The sequence below is a fragment of the Pseudoliparis swirei genome, chromosome 7, assembly GCF_029220125.1.
Source record: "Pseudoliparis swirei isolate HS2019 ecotype Mariana Trench chromosome 7, NWPU_hadal_v1, whole genome shotgun sequence".
Classification (NCBI taxonomy): domain Eukaryota; kingdom Metazoa; phylum Chordata; class Actinopteri; order Perciformes; family Liparidae; genus Pseudoliparis; species Pseudoliparis swirei.
The window spans coordinates 7,655,208-7,675,810 of NC_079394.1; the positions used below are offsets into that span (position 1 = coordinate 7,655,208).

At 42.3% G+C, this 20,603-nt stretch overlaps 1 protein-coding gene across 6 annotated transcripts in view; it reads right to left on the bottom strand.

The window, feature by feature from the left end:
* The window catches only part of rimbp2b (RIMS binding protein 2b), a 76,680-nt gene that overhangs the window by 48,396 nt on the left and 7,681 nt on the right, over positions 1-20,603 (bottom strand). For all 6 annotated transcript variants that reach the window (XM_056418415.1, XM_056418420.1, XM_056418418.1 and 3 more), the window contains exon 2: positions 19,967-20,104. The gene's annotated coding sequence lies outside the window, so the exon portion shown is untranslated. The remainder of the gene's footprint in view (positions 1-19,966; positions 20,105-20,603) is intronic.

Here is a 20,603-nt window from a genome sequence, read left to right on the forward strand (position 1 = left end):
ACAATCAATTACTTTGGCCAGATTCACATTTGATAGTGTGAGACCCTGCAGGGCAAAATTATACAGACAACACTGAGACCACAGCTTCACGGCTGGCTCAGCCTCATCAGAGGGGCTCGTAGCCGTGCAGGTAGATGAGCCACCGAGATGATCGACGACTCTCTGAGCGGTCCGGATAGAGTGATCAACCCTCAGGAGACGGTGTCAACATAGGAAACTGAGCAGGGGAGCAAACACAGGAGAACAAAGGAACCATGAATCAAGACCCACGAATACAATGCAACTGTACACACAGGAAATCAAGGTACTTGTGGGGCGCAGAGGCCTCTCTGTTGGCCACATATACCGAATGTGTACAATGTAATAAGGTGTATATGATTAAATTACATGTTACTCTTCTGTAAATGTAAAACAAGCTTCCAGTGTCTACAAAGCTGATGAATAAATTGATTTGCCATTTTAAATGTATATGTAATAAATAAACTGTGTCTGTAAGTACGCTTAATATACCTGTATACTGCACACTATTGTCAGATTTAACAACCACTATATACTTACATTTTGTGAAAAAATTATTATTTAGATACAATGTTAAATGTGTTTTAAGAGCTAGGAGCTCTAGATAAGGCATCGGCCACAACATTCTCAGAGCCTTTGATGTGACGAATGTCCAAACAATAAGCTTGCAGATACAACATCCATCCCATCAACCTGCGATTTGGGCAATGTACTGAGTGCAAAAAAGTTATGGGATTATGATCCGTGTACGCAACCAGAGGAACACTAGAGCCGACATAAACCTCAACATGCTGTAAGGCCCAGATGAGTGCCAGGGTCTCTTTTTCAATCACCGAGTAGTTAAACTGAAATGAGTTGAACTTTTTTGAGTAGAAACTCACGGGACGATCCACACCCCTACCATCCGTCTGGAACAGCACCGCCCCTGCCCCCACATCACTTGCATTCACCTGCAGTTTAAAAGGTTGATCCATGCAAGGAGCTGCGAGAACAGGAGGTGAACACAAAACAGACTTAACATTGTCAAAAGCCTGCTTACACACGGCTGACCATACAAATCGAGCTTTTCCTTTCAGCAAATCAGTCAGAGGGGCTACCACAGTCGAAAAGTTTTTACAGAAGCTGCGATAGTACCCGACGAGACCAAGGAAACGCTGAAGTTCTTTTTTCGTGGTGGGAACTGGATATTTCTCAATGGCCCTCACTTTGGCCTGGACTGCACACACCGTCCACTGTCCTACAACTTCACCAAGGTAAATGACAGTGGCCTTGGCAAACTCACATTTTGCCAGCTTTACCGTTAGACGCGCACCACTCAGACGGTCAAACAATTTTTTTATACGAGCCAAATGTTCTTCCCATGTTTTGCTGTAAATTACAACGTCATCCAAATACACCGCACAACCCTCCAGCCCTGACACCACCATGTTCATGAGGCGCTGGAATGTTGAGGGTGCATTCCGCAGTCCAAAGTTGTAAGTGAACAAACCGTTGGGTGTGATAAAGGCAGAGATTTCTTTTGCCCTCTGAGACAGTGGAACCTGCCAGTAACCTTTCAGTAGATCAAATTTACTTACAAATTTCGCAGAACCAACCTGATCAATGCAATCTTCGATCCGAGGCAGTGGATAGGCATCAGGCTTGGTAACTGTATTTACTTTTCGATAATCTGTACAAAACCTAGGACTTTTGTCAGACTTTTCAACAAGCAAACAAGGTGACGCCCAGCTCGAAGATGAGGGTTCTGCGATGCCATTTTCGAGCATGTATTTAATTTCTGTGTCCATTACCTTGCGCTTCTCTTCGGACACACGGTAAAAACGCTGACGGATGGGCTGCGCGTCGGCTACATCTATGTCATGCTCGATTAGATGAGTTTGGCTTGGTGTATCACCAAACAAGCATGGATAGCTGTGAATAAGAGCAGACAACTCAGCACTTCTTTCCGCAGACAAATGAACAAGCAAAGAATCAAGATTACGCAACGTTTCAGCGTTCTTCAGTCGCCCCCGCAACAAGCTTTCATCTGGTGCGGTAACCCCATCATCCTCCAGTGCAGGGAACTGACTCTCAACAGCCGCTGCTGCTGAGAGGTCTGGACTCGCGAGCATAGTACGGTTTCAACATATTGACATGGCAGAGTTGAGTTGCTTTCCTACGCTTCGGCGTGGAAAGGACATAATTTTGGTCAGACACTTGCCGCAGTACAGTAAAAGGGCCAGTAAATTTAGCTTGAAATGGTGACTTAACTATTGGAAACAAAGCAAGGACCTGATCTCCAGGACTAAACCCGCGCTGCTCGGTTTTCCGATCATACAACCGTTTCATTTTTCCCTGTGCAGACGACAACTTTTCTTTAGCCATCTCCCCAGCGGAGTACAAACGATGCCGGAACCCGTTTACATACTCTTTTAGATTACTAGGCGGTTCTGATGGCGTGACAGTGTCATACGGCACCGTTGTCATGGTAACGTCACCGTTGTCATGGTATCGTCACCGTTGCCATGGTAACGTCATCGTTGCCATGGTAACGGCACCGTTGTCACCACACCCACGATTGATGCTCTTCATCTGCAATACACTTTCCAAACCACAGTTGCAATCCTTCACCAACAACTACACCCTTCCATACTGACCACCTGTAGCCCATTCCCCAGCAGCCAACCAAGCCCCATCCCGCCCACTCAGCCACTCCGGCGCCTGAAGAAGCCTTTAAGATGACAGAACAGGGACATAGCAGACCAGCGGGGTTAACAATTGTCAGACAAATATTTAAAGAATTTTGCGATACAATAAGTTTAGTTTTATACTTTGCAATACTTTTCTAAAAGTTGAATGGCTATAGGCACACAAAAAGGAAATGAAGCAGTGAGGATATATTTGATTAGGTTGAACTAAAAGGATCCAATGTTAAAGCCCCTGTGTGTCTGGACCATAATGAGTTTGTAGTGTTGCTTTGACTGCAGGAGGATGTATAGATTACACCATACTTGAATACAAAGGATACACAGCATTCAGTATAAATTACTGGAAAGTAAAAACAGATTAAAAGCTCAACCAGACATATCAGAAACAGCCATGTTTTGGTCGCACAACTCAAATAAGTAAAAGGAGAAGCCGTATTCGCCTTCATGCTGCCTACTTTGCCAGAAGCACTCACTCCCTGTGTACGGGGAGTTGTGCTCTCACATCTGTGCCCCCCTCAGTCAGAAGCCAACAGAGAAATAGAATATCACAAACCTGCCATGATCAAATTAATTCACATCGAACCAGGCTGCCTGTTTGTCTGCACACTTGGGCCCCGACCAGATAAGCTGATTATAACAAAATATTACATGCTGTCCTATTTGTTCTGATCTAGTGTTATCCCAAAGTCTCTGGTAATGCAAAATCACTGACCTATGAAATGTCAAGGTAGACTAAGATGGATAGTTATAAGGTACAGCGGTCCTTCAGCTCTGAACTGGTGCAGCCTGCCACGAATGGAACCGTTTAAGCTGCGAGAATTATGTCCAATAACTCCATCTAAATCTGTAATGTGTGAACTGATTGAAGAATAACAGTAGCACAGGGACTCCATCTTCCACCCACTGGATTACCACCTACGCTCGACTGTATTTGACAATAATAAAAGCTCTGTGTCGATGCTATTGTGATTTTGTAATTCATAGCATTAGTGCAGCAGAATCTGACACACAGTCTTCACACACCAACTCAAGCTTTGATGGTACATGCCTTTTCGTTGCCTTAGATTGAAGCTAAATTCAAAAGAATGCAATGATAAACTCTTCGCAAGATGAATTCATCACTGGCTGCCGCTAAGTGAGACAGTGAGCTCAGGCTGGTAAAGGAGATGGTGCTGTCACCAGCTGAGGTGGCCTGTCTCCCGCTTTGATCCTCAGCCAGAGCCACAGACGTATGCTGCTCCATCCTGCAGGGAGGAGCTGTGCTGGATGTAGGGAACTGCTCTCTATTGCTTTCCCATTCATTAACTACACTTCAACTGCTGCAGACCAATTAGTTGGCTCTCCAGATTGCAACACCAATATAATGAGTACACCCTAAATGTTATATCCTTTGTCAAAGGCGTACATAATGTTGGAAAAATATAGTTTGTACAATACTGCTGTAAACAGTCAAGAGCTGGAGTATTTCGGACATAGGATTGTTTCCATTTTTCATTCAGGCGGATCCTTGTTTTTTAAAACCTGAACCTCGGCACCAGGCTGAAACAGATCTCCCTCAGCCCTCTCTGCAATGCTTGCCAAGAGCTGCTGTCAGTCTGGCCCCACAGCAGTGTCCATTAATAGGTCTTTAGTGCCAGAGAAAGAAAAATGGAGAGGAAGGTTGTACGTGGTCTGGTGTCGAAGATTATCTGTGTGTAAACGTGCGAGTGAGCATGCCTGTCAGTGAATTGATCACTATGAGGTGACAGACTTGGCTTTTGGCTTCAGCAAAGCCAGACAGGTTCTGATGTGAGAGGTTTTCACATTAGGGAGTGGGTGAAGAGATCTTGTGTCCAGTAATGGAAGACAGGTGGTACCCAGGAGGAGATAAAGAGTGAGGCTCTCACCCCATAGGGAGTCTGGCACAATCACAACAGAAACAGACACCTTTGCAGCCCATCTGGGGGACACTAACCATCACTGCACATTTACAAGACACTCAATTACTGGTCATTATCTGAGCGAGGACTTGCTGCCTTCAGCGTCCAAGTGCCAAATCATAGAAGTAGACATGATGAAGAAACTGAATAATGACAGCGATGGATACAGGCACATTTGAATGAGCTCTATTATTATCATAAAGTTTGCAGTACAAGTGTACGTGTGTGTATGTGTGCCTCTTTTTGTGCAGGCAAGTTATTTAATTCAACAGCAGTATACATTGATACCATATGGCATCTGTAAGAATAGGAGTCCACAGCCATGCTCATGGCTGTGTGTTGCTGTGCTAAATGCTAATGCGAGCCAAAAAGACAAAGCATCCAATAGTAGTTGATCAGATTGTTCAGTCTGGACCAAAGGGGTGGGCAGTCCAACTGATAGACCGACGGTCCCATTGATAGAATGATGACCTTTAGTATGGCAAAACATTATTTAAATATGCAAAGTATCCTTTATGGTATTTCCAATTTTTATTTGAATACGTGAAGAACATAAAGTTAAAGTAGTAAACAAATACACGGGAGTCAGAACATTGTCCTTCAGAAACGTGGTCACAGTGACAAATTAGCTTGGGACAAATGAGGAGGCATCTCTGAGGCTCAATTGACAACACATTACTTATTTGTACAGCAAAGAGCCCTGCAACTCCAGGGCGTAAAGGAGGACTACAAATCTTAAACTAATTTCGCTTCAGCCTGCGCCACAGTAAGCTACATTTTGTGATCAGCAGACATTTTGCTGGTAGAGTAAATGTTGCCGTTATCGTGATCTCACAGATTCAATTCAATTCAATTCAGTTTATTTGTATAGCCCAATTTCACAAATTACAAATTTGTCTCAGAGTGCTTTACAATTTGTACACATAGACATCCCTGCCCCAAAACCTCACATCGGACCAGGAAAAACTCCCAAATAACCCTTCAGGGGGGAAAAAGGGAAGAAACCTTCAGGAGAGCAACAGAGGAGGATCCCTCTCCAGGATGGACAGGTGCAATAGATGTCATGTGTACAGAAGGACAGATCTAGAGTTTAAATACATTCAATGAATATGACAGAGTGTATGAATAGTTCATAGTAGGCATATTCCACGATGGAGACCTCCACGATCCATCAGGCAGATGGAGGTAGAGAGGAGGAGTGGGCGGAGTCTCAACAGTGACAGATGACAAAGGCTGCTGTCAAAAGATCCGGAGGTTTTTTTGTCAAACTAAATTGGAGTTAAGATTAATTTGAAGCCCGCCGTGCACAACCAGCGGTATAACAGAAAGTGAGCCGTCATGCGTGTTTGACGGAGTCCATTATTAGCATATAAACAACAGCCTGGACTAGATGGCTGCTGCAGCACGAGGCCTGATTGTCGATACGCTGGCTTGTCCTTATGCGGTGATCAGAGAGGAGATGTCAAGACTTTGATTCCTGCTCACAGGGGAGAGGATAAACAGCTGAAGAACAACACTTCGACCTGTCAATCATTGGCCTCTCCATTTCCAACACTCTGGACTCCAATTTGAACATTCAGCGTGACAAAAAGAGAACTCCAATTGAACATTTATCTTTTAGAAAAATGTACTCAGAAAGGTCCAAAACAGACGACTGGATTGGAGACAGGGCGAGACAAATGGCTTACTGACTTAGTAACAGTCGCAATAGACATTTCTCCATTCCCAGATCTAATTCACTGCACTGCTATTTTTACAAGGAGCATTGAGCAGTGTGAAATATGTATGTGTGTGTGTGTGTGTGTGTGTGTGTGTGTGTGTGTGTGCCTGCCTGTGGTTCTCAGGAAGGACACTACTGTAGCACCATCAATTTATCCTGCCTCCACTCAGCGGAGACTCGTGACGTTGCTTTGGAGGGAAAACAGGGCCAACATTTTACTGATCCCAGCACTTTATGCTCACTGGAACTGACTACAAATAACTTTAATGAGGCCTCATACAGTAACACACCAGCTAGTGTGTCTTGACCGACACTGTATCATCCTGCTGAATAGCTTGCTGCATACAGTGACAGCAAAGACAGTGTCGTTTTCAATAGTTGCTTCTATCAAAGCACAGTCCAGTACAAACAGGGAATACACGTTGCAATATAAGCCGTATTCTACCCTCTGTGCAACCCAGGAGCTTCGCTGATTATCTTTCCACTGAGAACACTTCAGCAAATGTTTCACTGCTCTCAGCAGTTGCCTTGGCGTTTGTGCTGGCAAAGCAAAAGTTTGAAAATGAAGAGATGCTGTTCTGCAAAAGGTTTTTACAGACAAGTTGAAGCAGAACTTCCCCGTGCTGAGATCCCCACCCAGAATACAAACCCCGTCAATGGTTTTCTGTAGACTCTTAAACGACTCCTATCACACAGAATGTCTCCATGTCTACCAAAGCAAATAAGATACACTGTGTGTGTGTGTGTGTGTGTGTGTGTATGTGTGTGTGCGTGTTTGTTTGTGAAAGAGAGCGTGACATTACTTTTCTGATATCCCAGCTCATTCAATTAAAACTCTAAATGACTTCAAATATCTGTCTGAGGCTCATTTAGCACCTTAATAGTGTCTCAGCTCAATGTTGATATCTGAGGTTCTGCTGGTGTAAGGTCATGTCAAAGCAGACACACTCGACACCGTGTGGACTTGAATAGAACATCATGAGCTTTTCATTTCGGAGACATCATTTTCCTGTTTTTCTCTCTTTAAATGTCATATTTCTTGTGATGTGTGTTTCTGAAACTGCGGAAAATAACAGAGAACTTTATAGTATTTACTACTCTAATTAAAGGAATAGTAACATTATTGGAAATGAGTTTGTATGCTTATATATACAGTATTTCAATATTTCTATTGTTTACACCAACTCACTGGTCTTAGTGTAGTAAACATACAGTTACTGGGCGATATGGTCAAAATCTTCCATCTCGGTATAGGTCGTTTTATATCTCATTAACGATATATATCACGATATAGATTGTTTTCTGGTAATTCAATAAATAGATGACCACATGTTTTTTGCACAGTTTTATGAATTAAAAAATTGACCAATTAAGAGTACTGAGTATTTTCATGTGCTTGTTTTTATCAATGTACATGACGAAATTGTCTATCACCATCTATTGATTCATGTTTTCATCACAATATGATTACAAAGACAATGAAGTATCATTTTGAATTTCCGCCCACATACAGGAAACTTATGTGCACACACAGACACACACACATCTTCCCTGGTAGCAATGTGGTTTCTTATGAGAATATGATTATGATCTTCATGTTACATATCATTATCAGTAGACGGCATATTAGGAATTCAAGGCACATTCAAGGCTCTGCTAAACCTGATGCACGCTGAGTAGTGCAGACTATGCCCGATACTTTTGAAAATGCAACCCTTTACTTTACATTAAGATGAGGCAGAGCACACAGGAAGCCCACTGACAACATAGGACAGATCACCCTCTCCTCTTCCGCTGGCCCCTACTGACCTGCCTTCACACTCCAGTACACCGAGAGAGCACCACACTGAATGCCAGAGGCGATCCACAGCTTTCACCGAATCCAAAAAACATAGACTGCTATGATTTGGTATACGAACAAATCTGTGCACCATGCATTCTCCTTAACCTTAAAAAACTATTAACCAAAAAAAGTAACAAAACAGACAGACAGAGAAGAGAGAGGGAGGAAAAGAGGGAAAGTGATTGGTAGCTGGCTGCCATTCTGGCCCGGCGGCCCCACGGCTGATGCACAGGATTGCGTAATGGGTCTACATGCAGTGTGTAGCACAGCAAACAGGGCTTCAGCACATGTAGCTGAAGAGACCACTCAAGCCTTCTGGGGAAGGGAGGTTATATCAGTGAGCAAATACATACACAGGATGAGACAGCCGTGTTTTGACACAGTGCGCTAAAAATAGCACATTCGTAATAGAAAAAAACAGAGTGGCAGTCAAATCCAGGGTGGCACGAGAGGGGAGCGATAAAACATTTTTTTCCAACGACAGTCCTGAGAGCTGAACAAGGGGGCATGGTAAACACGAGGAGAGCAACCCATTGCAGGGCGAACCACTCTGAATCTGAGACAGCTCACATCTCACTGAGACTGTGATCCAACCTGACACGCGTGCTCCACACAAGGCCACGCAGCCGCATTCCCATACAATGACCCAACAGAAGCAATTAAGAATCAGCATGAGCAACTTTTGCAGATCTGTTATGTAATTCTCAGCCTGTGGGGCCGTATGTTAGGAAATGGCTGCAGACAGGCTTGTTGTGTTTTCTGCTGCACATATATGGCCCTTCATCACGCTCTGACTCTTTGCTCTTTTTCTATTTCCAGAGAACAGAAACCTCAGGGCAGCGGACCTACGGCACTACAGCACGTGCAGGCTGGACTTCAGCATCACTGCAAATGTCACACAATATTAGCTCCTTCACTGGAGGGCAGACTACGGTCAGAGGATCACAAGGACGATCTATAAATGGCACCTTTGCACCAAACTCTTAATGGATATAATGTTTGCTAATGCTTTGATCTGAGGCTCGCCTCCCTCCGATAAAATGATTTGCCTTTTTGTGATTTCTCCTCTTTGGAAGATGAAGCACTTTGGTTGCAGATAAGCAAAACCTACTGCCCAAATAAATGCAAAATAGACTTAAAGGCTTTAGCCGTACGAACACATGCAGCCTCATTTCAACCGCGCCAGGTAACCAGAGGAAATAATGATGAGTACAGGTATTTCTATAAACAGAAACACAGAGCAGGTATCAGGACACATGAACATGTAGTGTGTGTGTGTGTGTTAGAGCCACATGATCTCCCTCTCTCTCTCTCTCTCTCTCTCTCTCTCTCTCTCTGGTGCATGAGAGGAGACTTCTGCAGGGTGTGTTGGAGTGTGAGTCATCATCAGTGCAGAGAGAAAGAGGGGAGAGGCATTCTTTAGGTCGAAGGCAGTGCTTATGGCAGCAATGCAGCAAGGAAATACAACCCTCCCTGCTCTTCAATGGGGTTTAAATACTAAGCAAATATTAAACAAGAGCAGATAAAGGATTCCTAGCAGGAACATGAATATGCTATCCTGTTGTTATGCAACAACAACAACAGCAGCTCCAATGTAGCCTATTGAATGGTGAGAGCGCCAGACAATGTTGGGCCAAAGCCGAAGCTAAATGTTTTATGGGTGACATTCCATCATGCTCAAGTTACTGTAATGAAGAAGGGCCTGCACACACAACTGTAGAAGGTATGACGCAAGGTGTGAGACAGAGAGTAGGATAGATATTAAATGTTCTCCAGAAAACATTTTGTAAAAAATAAATTAATTTAAAAACACATTTTCAGAACGGAAACTTTATATTCACTGATTAGCTGATTGACAGCAAATAATCAGCAACAATTGATGATTAGTAATTGTAACATTAAAAAATTGCTTTTTTTCTCTGTTCTATATTACTGCAGATCTAATGTTTTGGATATTGGGGACTGCCATAAAATAAAGATGAGATATTTTATCCATCTTTTGATGGTCAATTTTTTGCAACGTTTGATGTTTTATAGACACAAAGAATAAATGATTAATCAAAAAAGATTAGCTGCTAAATTAAAAATGTAAATAAACGCTAGTGGCAGCCATCATAGTCAACAAAATAATTTTAAGAAAAACTGAAAATTAAGACAACATCCAGTTTCTTCAGGAGGAATCTGCCCTTACTGTTTTTTTTGTAATAAAGTGATGCTTATTTCTAAAGGAATTTCAAGGGGCATTAAGGAAAGTCCTGAAGGACTCCACTGGAAGGACTTGTCGCCATCTCATTCTACAGTCATATCAGGCTTTATTAGGCATGATACAAGGCTAAATGATGGTTCACAGTAACACTTTACATAAAAAGGAATGAAATTAACTGAATTGGAAAAGAGAAATTATATAAAGTATAACTTGTTATCAATGATATAATAGACTATAAGGAAAAAGGAGTCTTTTCAACCATAACAGCCGTACGATTCCAGCAGTTCCTTTCATGAAAGACCATTTGCTCAAGACCCTGTCAGAGACGTCTCCGACGGGGGCCGAAACGGGCTACTTGCCCCCTTGCGAAAACATCAAACGGGACACAATTCAATCCCCTTACTTGAACTTTTCTATTTCTTTAGTATTTTCTCACCCACACTGTACAAAGGTTACATTTTCCACAGCGCTCCCGCTGGCCTGACCTTACCTTCTCCCACACAGAGACGGTGCAAGCCTTAAAGTCTAGTTCCCTCATGTCCACACAAGCAGCAGGTGACAAATGGTAAGGTTCTGTCTCCGCAGGTCTCCACAAGTCTCTCCGGACCGTAGCAGAGGTGGTGAAATAGACGGACCTCTCTCCACAGAGTTCTGAAACTGCAGCTTAAGTCTGCAACCTGATCCTGAAGTTCAGCTGAAGTCCAAACTGCAAGTGCAATACAAGCCTGCTGATTAAATTACTGCAGACTGCAATAGCTCCAGTCACCTAATAATACGTCATCACAGACTAATTGATAAACTGGATGTCTGACACAGTAAATTAATATGAACTCAAGGCCATCATAAAAACTTCACGTAGTAAAGGGAAGCCTCTTTATTTAGCGCCCATTTTCTGGTTCTTCTTTTACTCTCTAAAGAAGTGCAAGTTAAATATTCATACACTGGTAAGTGGCCTGGTGCGATATTGTGCTGTACGACATCACTGTTAGACTCCACTTCAAGCTTGTACATGTAGATAGAGCTCTGTGGCTTCTTTTGTGGATGCCCAAAAATAGATCAAATATATTGGATGTTTATTCACTCCGATTTTTCCTATATTCGGCATATTTACAGGACTTTCCCGAGGTGACTTTCGTTTCACTTGAAAGCTGTGTGATACCTAAGACATCCAACAAAAAAACAGAAATAGAGTTAAAAGGAGAGAGAGGGCGATGCAGTTCAAGGAAATGACCCAGAAAACAAAATGTTTCATTGTCGAAAAAGTTGTGTCAGCTGGGCGAGTCGTCCCAAATTGGCCTCTCAGGAACACTTGACCCTCACACTCGTCCCAAAGCATCTACTGGGAACAAAACCTCAGAGAGGACAGCATCTCGAAGGCAGCAAGAGGTAGGAGTCTGAACTTTACAGTCGACAGCGAGTTCTTCGAAAGAATGTTTCACCACTGAACAACAGGCTCTGATGAACACGAGGGCCCAACGGAGACAAAAGGAGCAATTCACAAGGAAGCAAAGAGGGTGATAGAGGGATGCAATAACAACACTCCAGCCACAGCGCAGCTCACGACCGCTCTTCTGACACTGCGAGTGGCCGGCTTGTCCGTCAGCTCCTCTGTCTGTCTGTCATAGAAACGCTGGCGGCCATCGTTGGCCTTTAATTCCAGCCAGGCACCAATCTAATTCAGGGGGACTCGAGTGAGCATAATCACCCACCTTCGGATGAGTCACAATTACACAAATGTAAAAATAAAGCATATTCTACAAATGTGCATATTTATGAAATAATAGAAGAACACATAAAAACGTACAGTATTAAGAGCACCGAGTCTCAAAATCAATGTTTTTTTAAATGGATTTTTAGTTTGATGGTTGAAATGAGGTCTGTGGTAAACACAAGATTAAGAGATTCTAACAGTGGCGGGCCGTCAGGGCCAGCAAGGCCTTCTCTGCTGGCCTAAACATCATCAGAATATATATTTTTTTCTAAATATATTTTCCCACAAATATGTATTCAATTATTTCGTTATTCTCTTAATTTCACCTCTTGGTTGAGATTTGAGGGCTGGTCTTTATGTTAGATCTTTTATCCAATCATATTCAGCCATCGTGTGTTGCCAGGGGCTAACAAGGCCTTCAGAATCAATTGGATTACCAATATTGAGTACAACAGAGTCATTGAAGTCTTCTTCTTCGAAGAAAGAAGGATGGATTTTATGTTCAAATAATCAGTCTTTGGAACAAACTAGTGCAACATCAGAGCTGTTGTTTAATAAATGAATGGCATCATAATGATAGTCGGACCTCACTGGATTCTAACCTGTTGTCCTAAGACATACAATGCGTCAGTAGATATAGACTGATGATTCATTTTTCCTTCTGCCAAGTGCACCCACGCTTCAAAAATCACAAACGTATATTTGTGACAATTATCTTGCTTAACAAAATGTGAAAGTTTCATATACTTTTACTTTTAGATTTGATGTAGGGAACGAGTTCAATGCCAACTTCCTGGTTGGCCTATACAAATATGACATTCCTGCAGCACTCTGTGTGACCCCAATCATACCATGTAACCACATTCTGGGCACAATTGAGTCTGTATTTACAATATTAGTACCACCCTGGACAATGATTTTCTCAAAATAAACACCTGTGAGATTACTACTTTTAAATTTACTAACATATTTTACCCTTGAGGTCAAGAAATTATTAGAATTAATATTGTTATGTTTGTTTGTTGACTCTTAAAGATGCAAATTGCTGCCGTATTTTAGGTTGAACAAAATAAGGCTGGTATTTATATTGTTCCCATGACATTGCTGACATGCTGGTGTTTAGGAAAGCATAATGTTTCCCGTGTTCACGCGTTCAGCTCGAGAACATCCAGAAATGTGCACTTAACATCGGGGCCAGCCGAGGCTTCAAGGATGTCAGCCAAAATGCTCGGTGCCAAAAAAAACACAATCTACATTAAGTGATAAACTGCTCTCGAGGTTGAAGGTTTCGTCGTAAACTGTCCCTTTAAACTTCTCTTTTACTTGACAGTGAAGCTGCTGTGTCACAAGCACATTTAGGTTGCCAACACATATGAGCTAGTTTCTTTCTTTTCTTTATCTCACTTGGCACATGAGTGAACGATGCACTAAGCCAGATCTTTCTTTCGTTGAGCGTGTATCAATATTCATACACTGGCTCCATGAATACCAGTGGCCAGTCTAAAAATCAATGCATGCCTGCTCCATATTTGAATCTGCGCATGAAGGTCACATTACTCCATCAACGCGTGAGAGGGCGACACTCACATACACACTCAACTAGATCAGCCAGCAGCTTTTTCAATCGTGCCACCCTGATCCTGCCCAAGTTCAACTGATGTCTATGAAACACACACTGTATTAAAGTGTATGAGAACAGAGAGAGCTCATCAGCCATCAATGGATTATAAATACCATCACATGGCAGATACTCGAGCTGCGTCTGAGACGGCGGTGTTTTCTAGGTTTAGCCTCGTGTAACTCATCTCCATTATAGATGAGGCAGAGGAGAAGGGGAGTGTTCAGTGGACCACTATCAGTTACCAGAAGGCCAATTTAAATCTCCCCCATCATGACGAGACTCTATTTCAGAGCCACAGGGGTGACACAGAAACTAGCTCAGCCTTCCCTGCAGGCGGCTGTAAACTAAGGCACAACTCTGCAGCTTCCAAGGAGCTGAAGCAAAAGAAGAAGAAAAAACACTGTTTACACTCATTTCTAAAACTGAGGTGCTGCCAAAGTGATTCCTGCCATCACATGAATGTGTCACTTTGCTAACAGGGCTTATGAAAGTTAGATGAACATTTTATGATCTTGTTGAAACCGGTTACATTATTAAAAGGGCACATTCATCCTGTGAGGCGAGAAAGAGAGCCTGTAGCAGATTGAAATTGTAATAAGCTCAATGCAGTGGCTGGAGATTGAGAAACTTGGCAGAGATTTCGCTTTGAAATCCTGAATGTGGGCATGAGATGATTTAGCCTCATTGTCTCATGCACGCACTCAAGCGGGTCAAAAGACCGGCGATTCTGCAAACCTGTGATAAACCCATTAACCAGCTTAAATTCAGACACTTCCCCAATTTAATCTGTGTGACATGATGCAATGTTTCTACCGCTATTTCTAAAGTATTAGCTCAAGCGTAATGAGATACTATCAGGACTAACCGTGTATTTGGCAGGTTTTATCAAACATTACTTTAACGGCATGTTTTGCAGCAATGGTGGGTTTTTCTTCCCCTACGTGGTCGCAGCACACCACTGAATGAATGAATCCAGAGAGAGCAGGGGGATGCTGACGCCCATGGCCATCGAGATAGACCAGACTGGAGATGAAGGTGGCTGGTGTCAGCAGCCCTGGAGGAGAGGATTCCCTCTTTCTGCTATCTCCACCATAAGTGGGCCGTTATCTGCAGGCGTACATGCAGCGCTGTGTATGTACGTGTGTGTATGTACGTGTGTGTGTGTGTGTGTTTGTGTTTGCCGGTGTCCCATGTGTGTATGCTGGCACCCTGTGTGTTAAACCAGGCCATACATTCTTCCAGCTTCTTGCCGACCTGTTACGGGGAGAGGCGGTGGGCATCGGTCCAATAGCAACACAGTCTTACAGTTACATTCAAGGCTCGTTTCTCAGTCAGGAAATAAGAGAGGGGTGAGAACCATGTTTACCATGTTTGAGAATGATTACACATGTTCTCTGTACACTGATAAACAATTATTAGATTGATAATTTCTTCAGTAAAAAAATACTAAACATTAATTTACTTACTTTTTCTGTTAAATCAGTGGTCCCCAAACTACGGCCCGCGGGCCGAATCCGGCCCGCCTCCCCATTTGGACCGGCCCCCTGAACAATACCAGAGACGCGTTCCGATTTATTATTTTTTTCACCTGGCCCGCTGCCGTTGAGATTGCAGTGAGACGCGGAGAAAATGTGGAGTGGTGCTCTTCGCAATAGAACATCTTTGATGGGACGTGTCGAGTCTCGGCCAATCAGCGTTCAGATGTCCACAGCGTTTGGGAAGTTAGGTTAGCTTGAATGTTAGTTTGCTACATCTGCTGCTGTCACGCTGCACGGTGTAGCGATACTAACAAAGTACCCGTACGTTAAAAACGATGTGATTTAGCATATTTTTAGTATCGATACTTCATTAAAAGAGCGATCAGAGCGCACGCGCTGCTTCGCTCCGTTAAATGCTGTCTGCACGCCGTTAAATCATTGGAAATAGATTTGGGTAAATATTGGTTCCTTGGAGGGGTCGAATGAAAAGCAATCATTGGTATCCGTTTATTTCACAATATTTATATTCATATATGAATTTAGACAGGGCATATGCCAAATGTAATAAATTGTCTAGATTGTTAAATGTTGGTGTTTAATTGTTAAATACTGCCATTTATACTTCTTATATGTATCCTGTAAATTTAGCATGCCAAAACAATCTACAAAGTAAAAAGTATTTGAATATTTGTGCACCTAAACTAATCAAAAAATAAAACGTAAAGACAAAATGTACGTCTAAATGTAATAGAAGCTGTGTGAATGTTTTGGTCAAATTAATTAGAGTTGAAAGTGGAAAAACACAATTCAGAAGTGCATAGGGCCATATTGAGTAGCATACATTAACTTTAGTTTGTTTGTTTAGGTGATGGAGGAGGAGGCCTGATTTAATGGTGAATTGGTCTAAAGTGACATGATTAATAAACAAATAAATGAGAAAGTCCTAATAGCTTGCTGGTTGTATTGCGTAATTTAAAAAGAAAAGAAGACCGTGTAAGCACTGGGACATAGAACATACGGAAATAAAGTTAGTAGGAAGTTAGTAGGAAGTTTCTATCTTAGTAACTCTGGTGATATTGGTCTTACCAGTATGTAGAATAATCTTTGCTACACATCTGAATATTGCACATGAAACTATCCACACCTCAGTGTTTTTATGAATGTCCACTGCAGCTCTATTATGAATAGACGTGACAGAAACATAACAAAGTGGAATACAAACGCATTCTCCAGTCTTACTGTAGGTATATAGTGATGTTCCCTCTTTAGCAGTATTTGACTTAGAGCTGCTCCTACAGTCAGAAACAAACACATTGCTATCACCGAGAACCCTGGGTGACCCCTGCGCATCAGCACGATAATCCCTGATAACTAGTCAGTCCAATGGGGAAGCAGGGAGGGCTACTGAGTGAATGTTGTGTTGCAAAAGCAGTGTGCGGTCCTGGGTCAGCCAGCAGCATCAGAGTGTTAATAAGGGGGGTAATTGAATTAGAGGATCAGTGGAGGCCTGTAGTGTGGGCACCACACCGCTCTAATGTCATTACAAGTGATGTAAACATGATGTTGGACTCTAGTGCGGGGGCCTCCCACATCAATACATGCACGAACACACGCACGACAATAAAATGCTCATATATACAAATAAATCACAAAACCACAAAGCTACACCTGCTCGTCTCATGTCACATTGTGTCCCACCAGGCAGAGATTTCAGCCTCTGCGTAATTATTTGAGAGGCTACACTAATGAAGTAATAAAAGGTGAATCGGGGGGGAAATCAGCATTACGTGGGACAAGAAGAGCAGGAACACAGCAGCAGGTATTCAAGTAGTCAAAGTGTCAATAAAGTGTGTGCAGCGCGGGGGCTCAGTTGTTGTCACTGATGTCTCATAACTGGAAGGAGATTCTCTGCTCTTCTGTGTGGTGTTTATGTTTTCTGAAAATGAATGATCTATAAATCTGGCATTGATGTTTGTGTAGGCGAGAGTACATGACACATTAAGTTGACGTCAGGGAACTATTTAGACGAACATGATGGCTAACCAAAATCTGCACTATCCATCTTGCGAAGTGATTTTTTTCAATCGTGATGCATATTTATGATGAGCACTCGAATGTGCCTCGGTCTGATGATTCACCCCAACATCAAACCGAGTACACCCAAGTAAACCCGGAGACTCGACTGTAGGCCCTCTTCCGTTGATGAATAGTTATGAGGGCACAAGTTAACCAGGGAAAACACTGTTCACTTCCCTACTAAGCATTTCCTCTTTCCATCTCAGCTGTGACAATGAGACAGATGGGTAATAGGTCATATCCTCAGCTTTTCAACATGCAGGTGGGCAAAGCAGAGCACAAAAAGAAAACTGATGCATATGGAGAGAGACAAATAGTATTTTGCAAAGGTAGAAAAATACATTGCCTAACTCTTTGCCAAAACTTCACACATCCCAATCCTTCATGAGGCAGTAAATCAGTGCATATTCTCTACTTTAAACAGCAGATACCTTCATCTACCTCCGATCAAATGCTCACTGCTAATAAATTGATTAAACCTTGTTTAAAATCACAACTATAACGAAGTATCTGTAAAATTCCCTCTTCAGCACAAATATCTATCCCTAAAAGAAAGCAAAAGTGAAATCTTTAAAATCTTTTAAAGACAGAGTAAAACTTATTTGAACATTGCTGACTTGAAAACAAGCTGCAATAGACGGGCAAACATGAAAATACCTTTACCAGAGTACAGCTGCGGTTTGTTGACTGCTTCTCCATCATAATATAACAGAGCTGCAGCTAATGGTGCTTGCTGAAGAAGTGCCCCTTGCTCAGTCACATTTTCATTACCTCTCCACTCTTCGGTGTATAGAACCATTCAGTATTGATAATTACTGATGCTATACGCCAATCTTTTTTTCCCATTTGGGGAACTAACAACACCACCCACCCCCTCACCAATACCTCTTTTTCTCCCAGTCCATTTCTCTGTTGAGTGAGCGGTGCAAAACACCAGCTTAATGACACAATAGGATGCACGTTGACTCCAATAGCACTCGTTTCCCAGAAACCCTCACAGGCATAAAGAAAGAGCTTTTGTGTGACCAGACTTCATTCAAGGATTTTATAATTATCAGAAGATTTAGAACTGAACGAAAAACAACAGCTGCAAAGTAATACAATAAAGTCCATAATTCACTTTTAGGTATCAAACGTGTATGCAATCAAATGTAAAGTAACATTTCTTTGATTGAAAGAGTTTGAAAGATACACATGTGATTTTACTTTCCACTTTTTTAATTTACATTTGGATGCTTTGACATCCCTCAAGAAATGTTGACAAGCTGGCTGAGAGTGTACAAATACAGTTTATACCACCCTCATGATGTAAACAGTCACAGTCAGTAGTGCTAACCTCACACCCCTCTAGACTACAGCTGGCAGACCTTTACAAGAAGACCACCCTGTCTCAGTGGGTGAGACAAGAAGGTTTGAGGGTTGTGAAAGGCGTGTCGGAATATCGTGTGCTACTATAAGTTTGTGCAATGTATCCAACACAAAGCTTGGGAATTTAAAAAGAGAAAGATGATACAGACAACACCTTTATTCGTTTCTGATGTCACTGTCACCACTAATACGATGCATCTCCCTTCAGAACACTTGAAAAGAACACTTGTGTTAACTGCTGCTAATAACAAAGCTTCAGTTTAAGGTTCAGCCCAAACATGCCACCACTAACATCGCCCACTGTGAAGACAAGAGTCTGGTAAGTGCTGAGGGGACACACACACACACACACACACACACACACATACACACGTCAGGGGAAGCCGGGGGAATTACAAGCAGCCTCCGCTGTGCTATCGCAGCCTGAGGAAGACAAAGCCAGCTTCGCTCTGGTAACCTGCCGTTTACTGTCCATGGCATTTTCAACAACATGCCTACTGGGCCTCTTCGCTACACAGGAAATGACATTGAACATGAAGTACTTAAACCACATTGTTAAAAAACAAAACAATATGCTATCTTTTGGATATTTAAAACATTATTTTAAATGAACTGTTTGATCTGTATGGTCTGTATAGAATCAACGTAGACTGTGTTGACAGACAGCAGGAAACCAGAACCATAAAAAATACGAAGGCCAATCTTTTTATTGAAAACTTGAAACCAGGGAAAGGTTAATTCATTTTAAAATGATATTAAAACTACCTTTTCATTGAGGAATCCTTTCCATGACAGGGTGTCGAGCCTATTTCCTTTTATGTTTTACGCTCGTGGTGCATTAACAGATCCATTTATGATTAATGAAATGTTCAAAATTGTGAACCAGTGAACCCTGGCCTATGGGGTGACTTTGATATGGAGGCGTATTTAAATGTAGCCTGATTGGTCATCCTGTTAGCTCAGTTTTCTCCACATGAAGTGAACACACAAGTCTTTAAATTAAGAGACATCGTCTCCTGACTTTTACCTTACATGGTCAATACACATATAATGCAGATTAAACTGCCACTTTGACCCTAATTAATCCCAATTCTAAATGAACACAGGCAAAGTGAGCGCAGTTCATTTTCAAAATTAAACCAACAAGTGGAGGAAAAATAACTCATGGTTCACAAGTTCACCATCCAAAGTGAAGAGAGGAACATATAATCCAGACAATTACTGAAAGCAAATGCCTCCACGGTCTTAAACTGCCCCCCGATGAACCATGCAGTGCAGCATCAACACGCCTGTATCTCCCTCTCACACACAGAACTCACCAGTAACGTCTACTTCAGCCTTTGGTGGCTCGGGGTGTACGGGTTGAGTCCTAGAGCTCCACTGTCGTCCCCTAGAAGACGGAAGGTGTCCAAAGGCTGCACACCTGGAAGCTGGAGGGGAAACACTTCATTTCTCAGCTGTAGGGAAAACAGAAAAGAACACAAAAACTGAAGTCATTGAAAGCATTTAATTAAAATCAATATCGTACAAATATGAATGTGCATTTCCTTATTGCAGATAACTCTTGACCACTGCCAGGGAATCTGCCAACATTCTATCACTAAGTGGAGGAGAGGCAGCTCAGAGCCAGCAGGGGGTCCGAATGAAACAGCAACACTCATGCAGAGCGAACAGTGGGTTCTCCCCTCATTGATCTTCACAGGTTCAGGCTGACAATGGGAGGAATGAAGCATGCTAGACACAGCGTGCCACTATACTTCACTTCCACGGACAATAAAGTCCCAAATGTACAATCTACAAGAAAAAAAATACTAATGTGATGAAAATGAAACAATTAAGTTTTCAGAATGGATCAGTTGAAGGGCTGTGCTTGTGAATCTGTGTCACAATGCATGATTGGTTTAATGGTGTATCATCCCAGTCAACCAGATGCTTCGCACAGCTCTGTTTACTCAC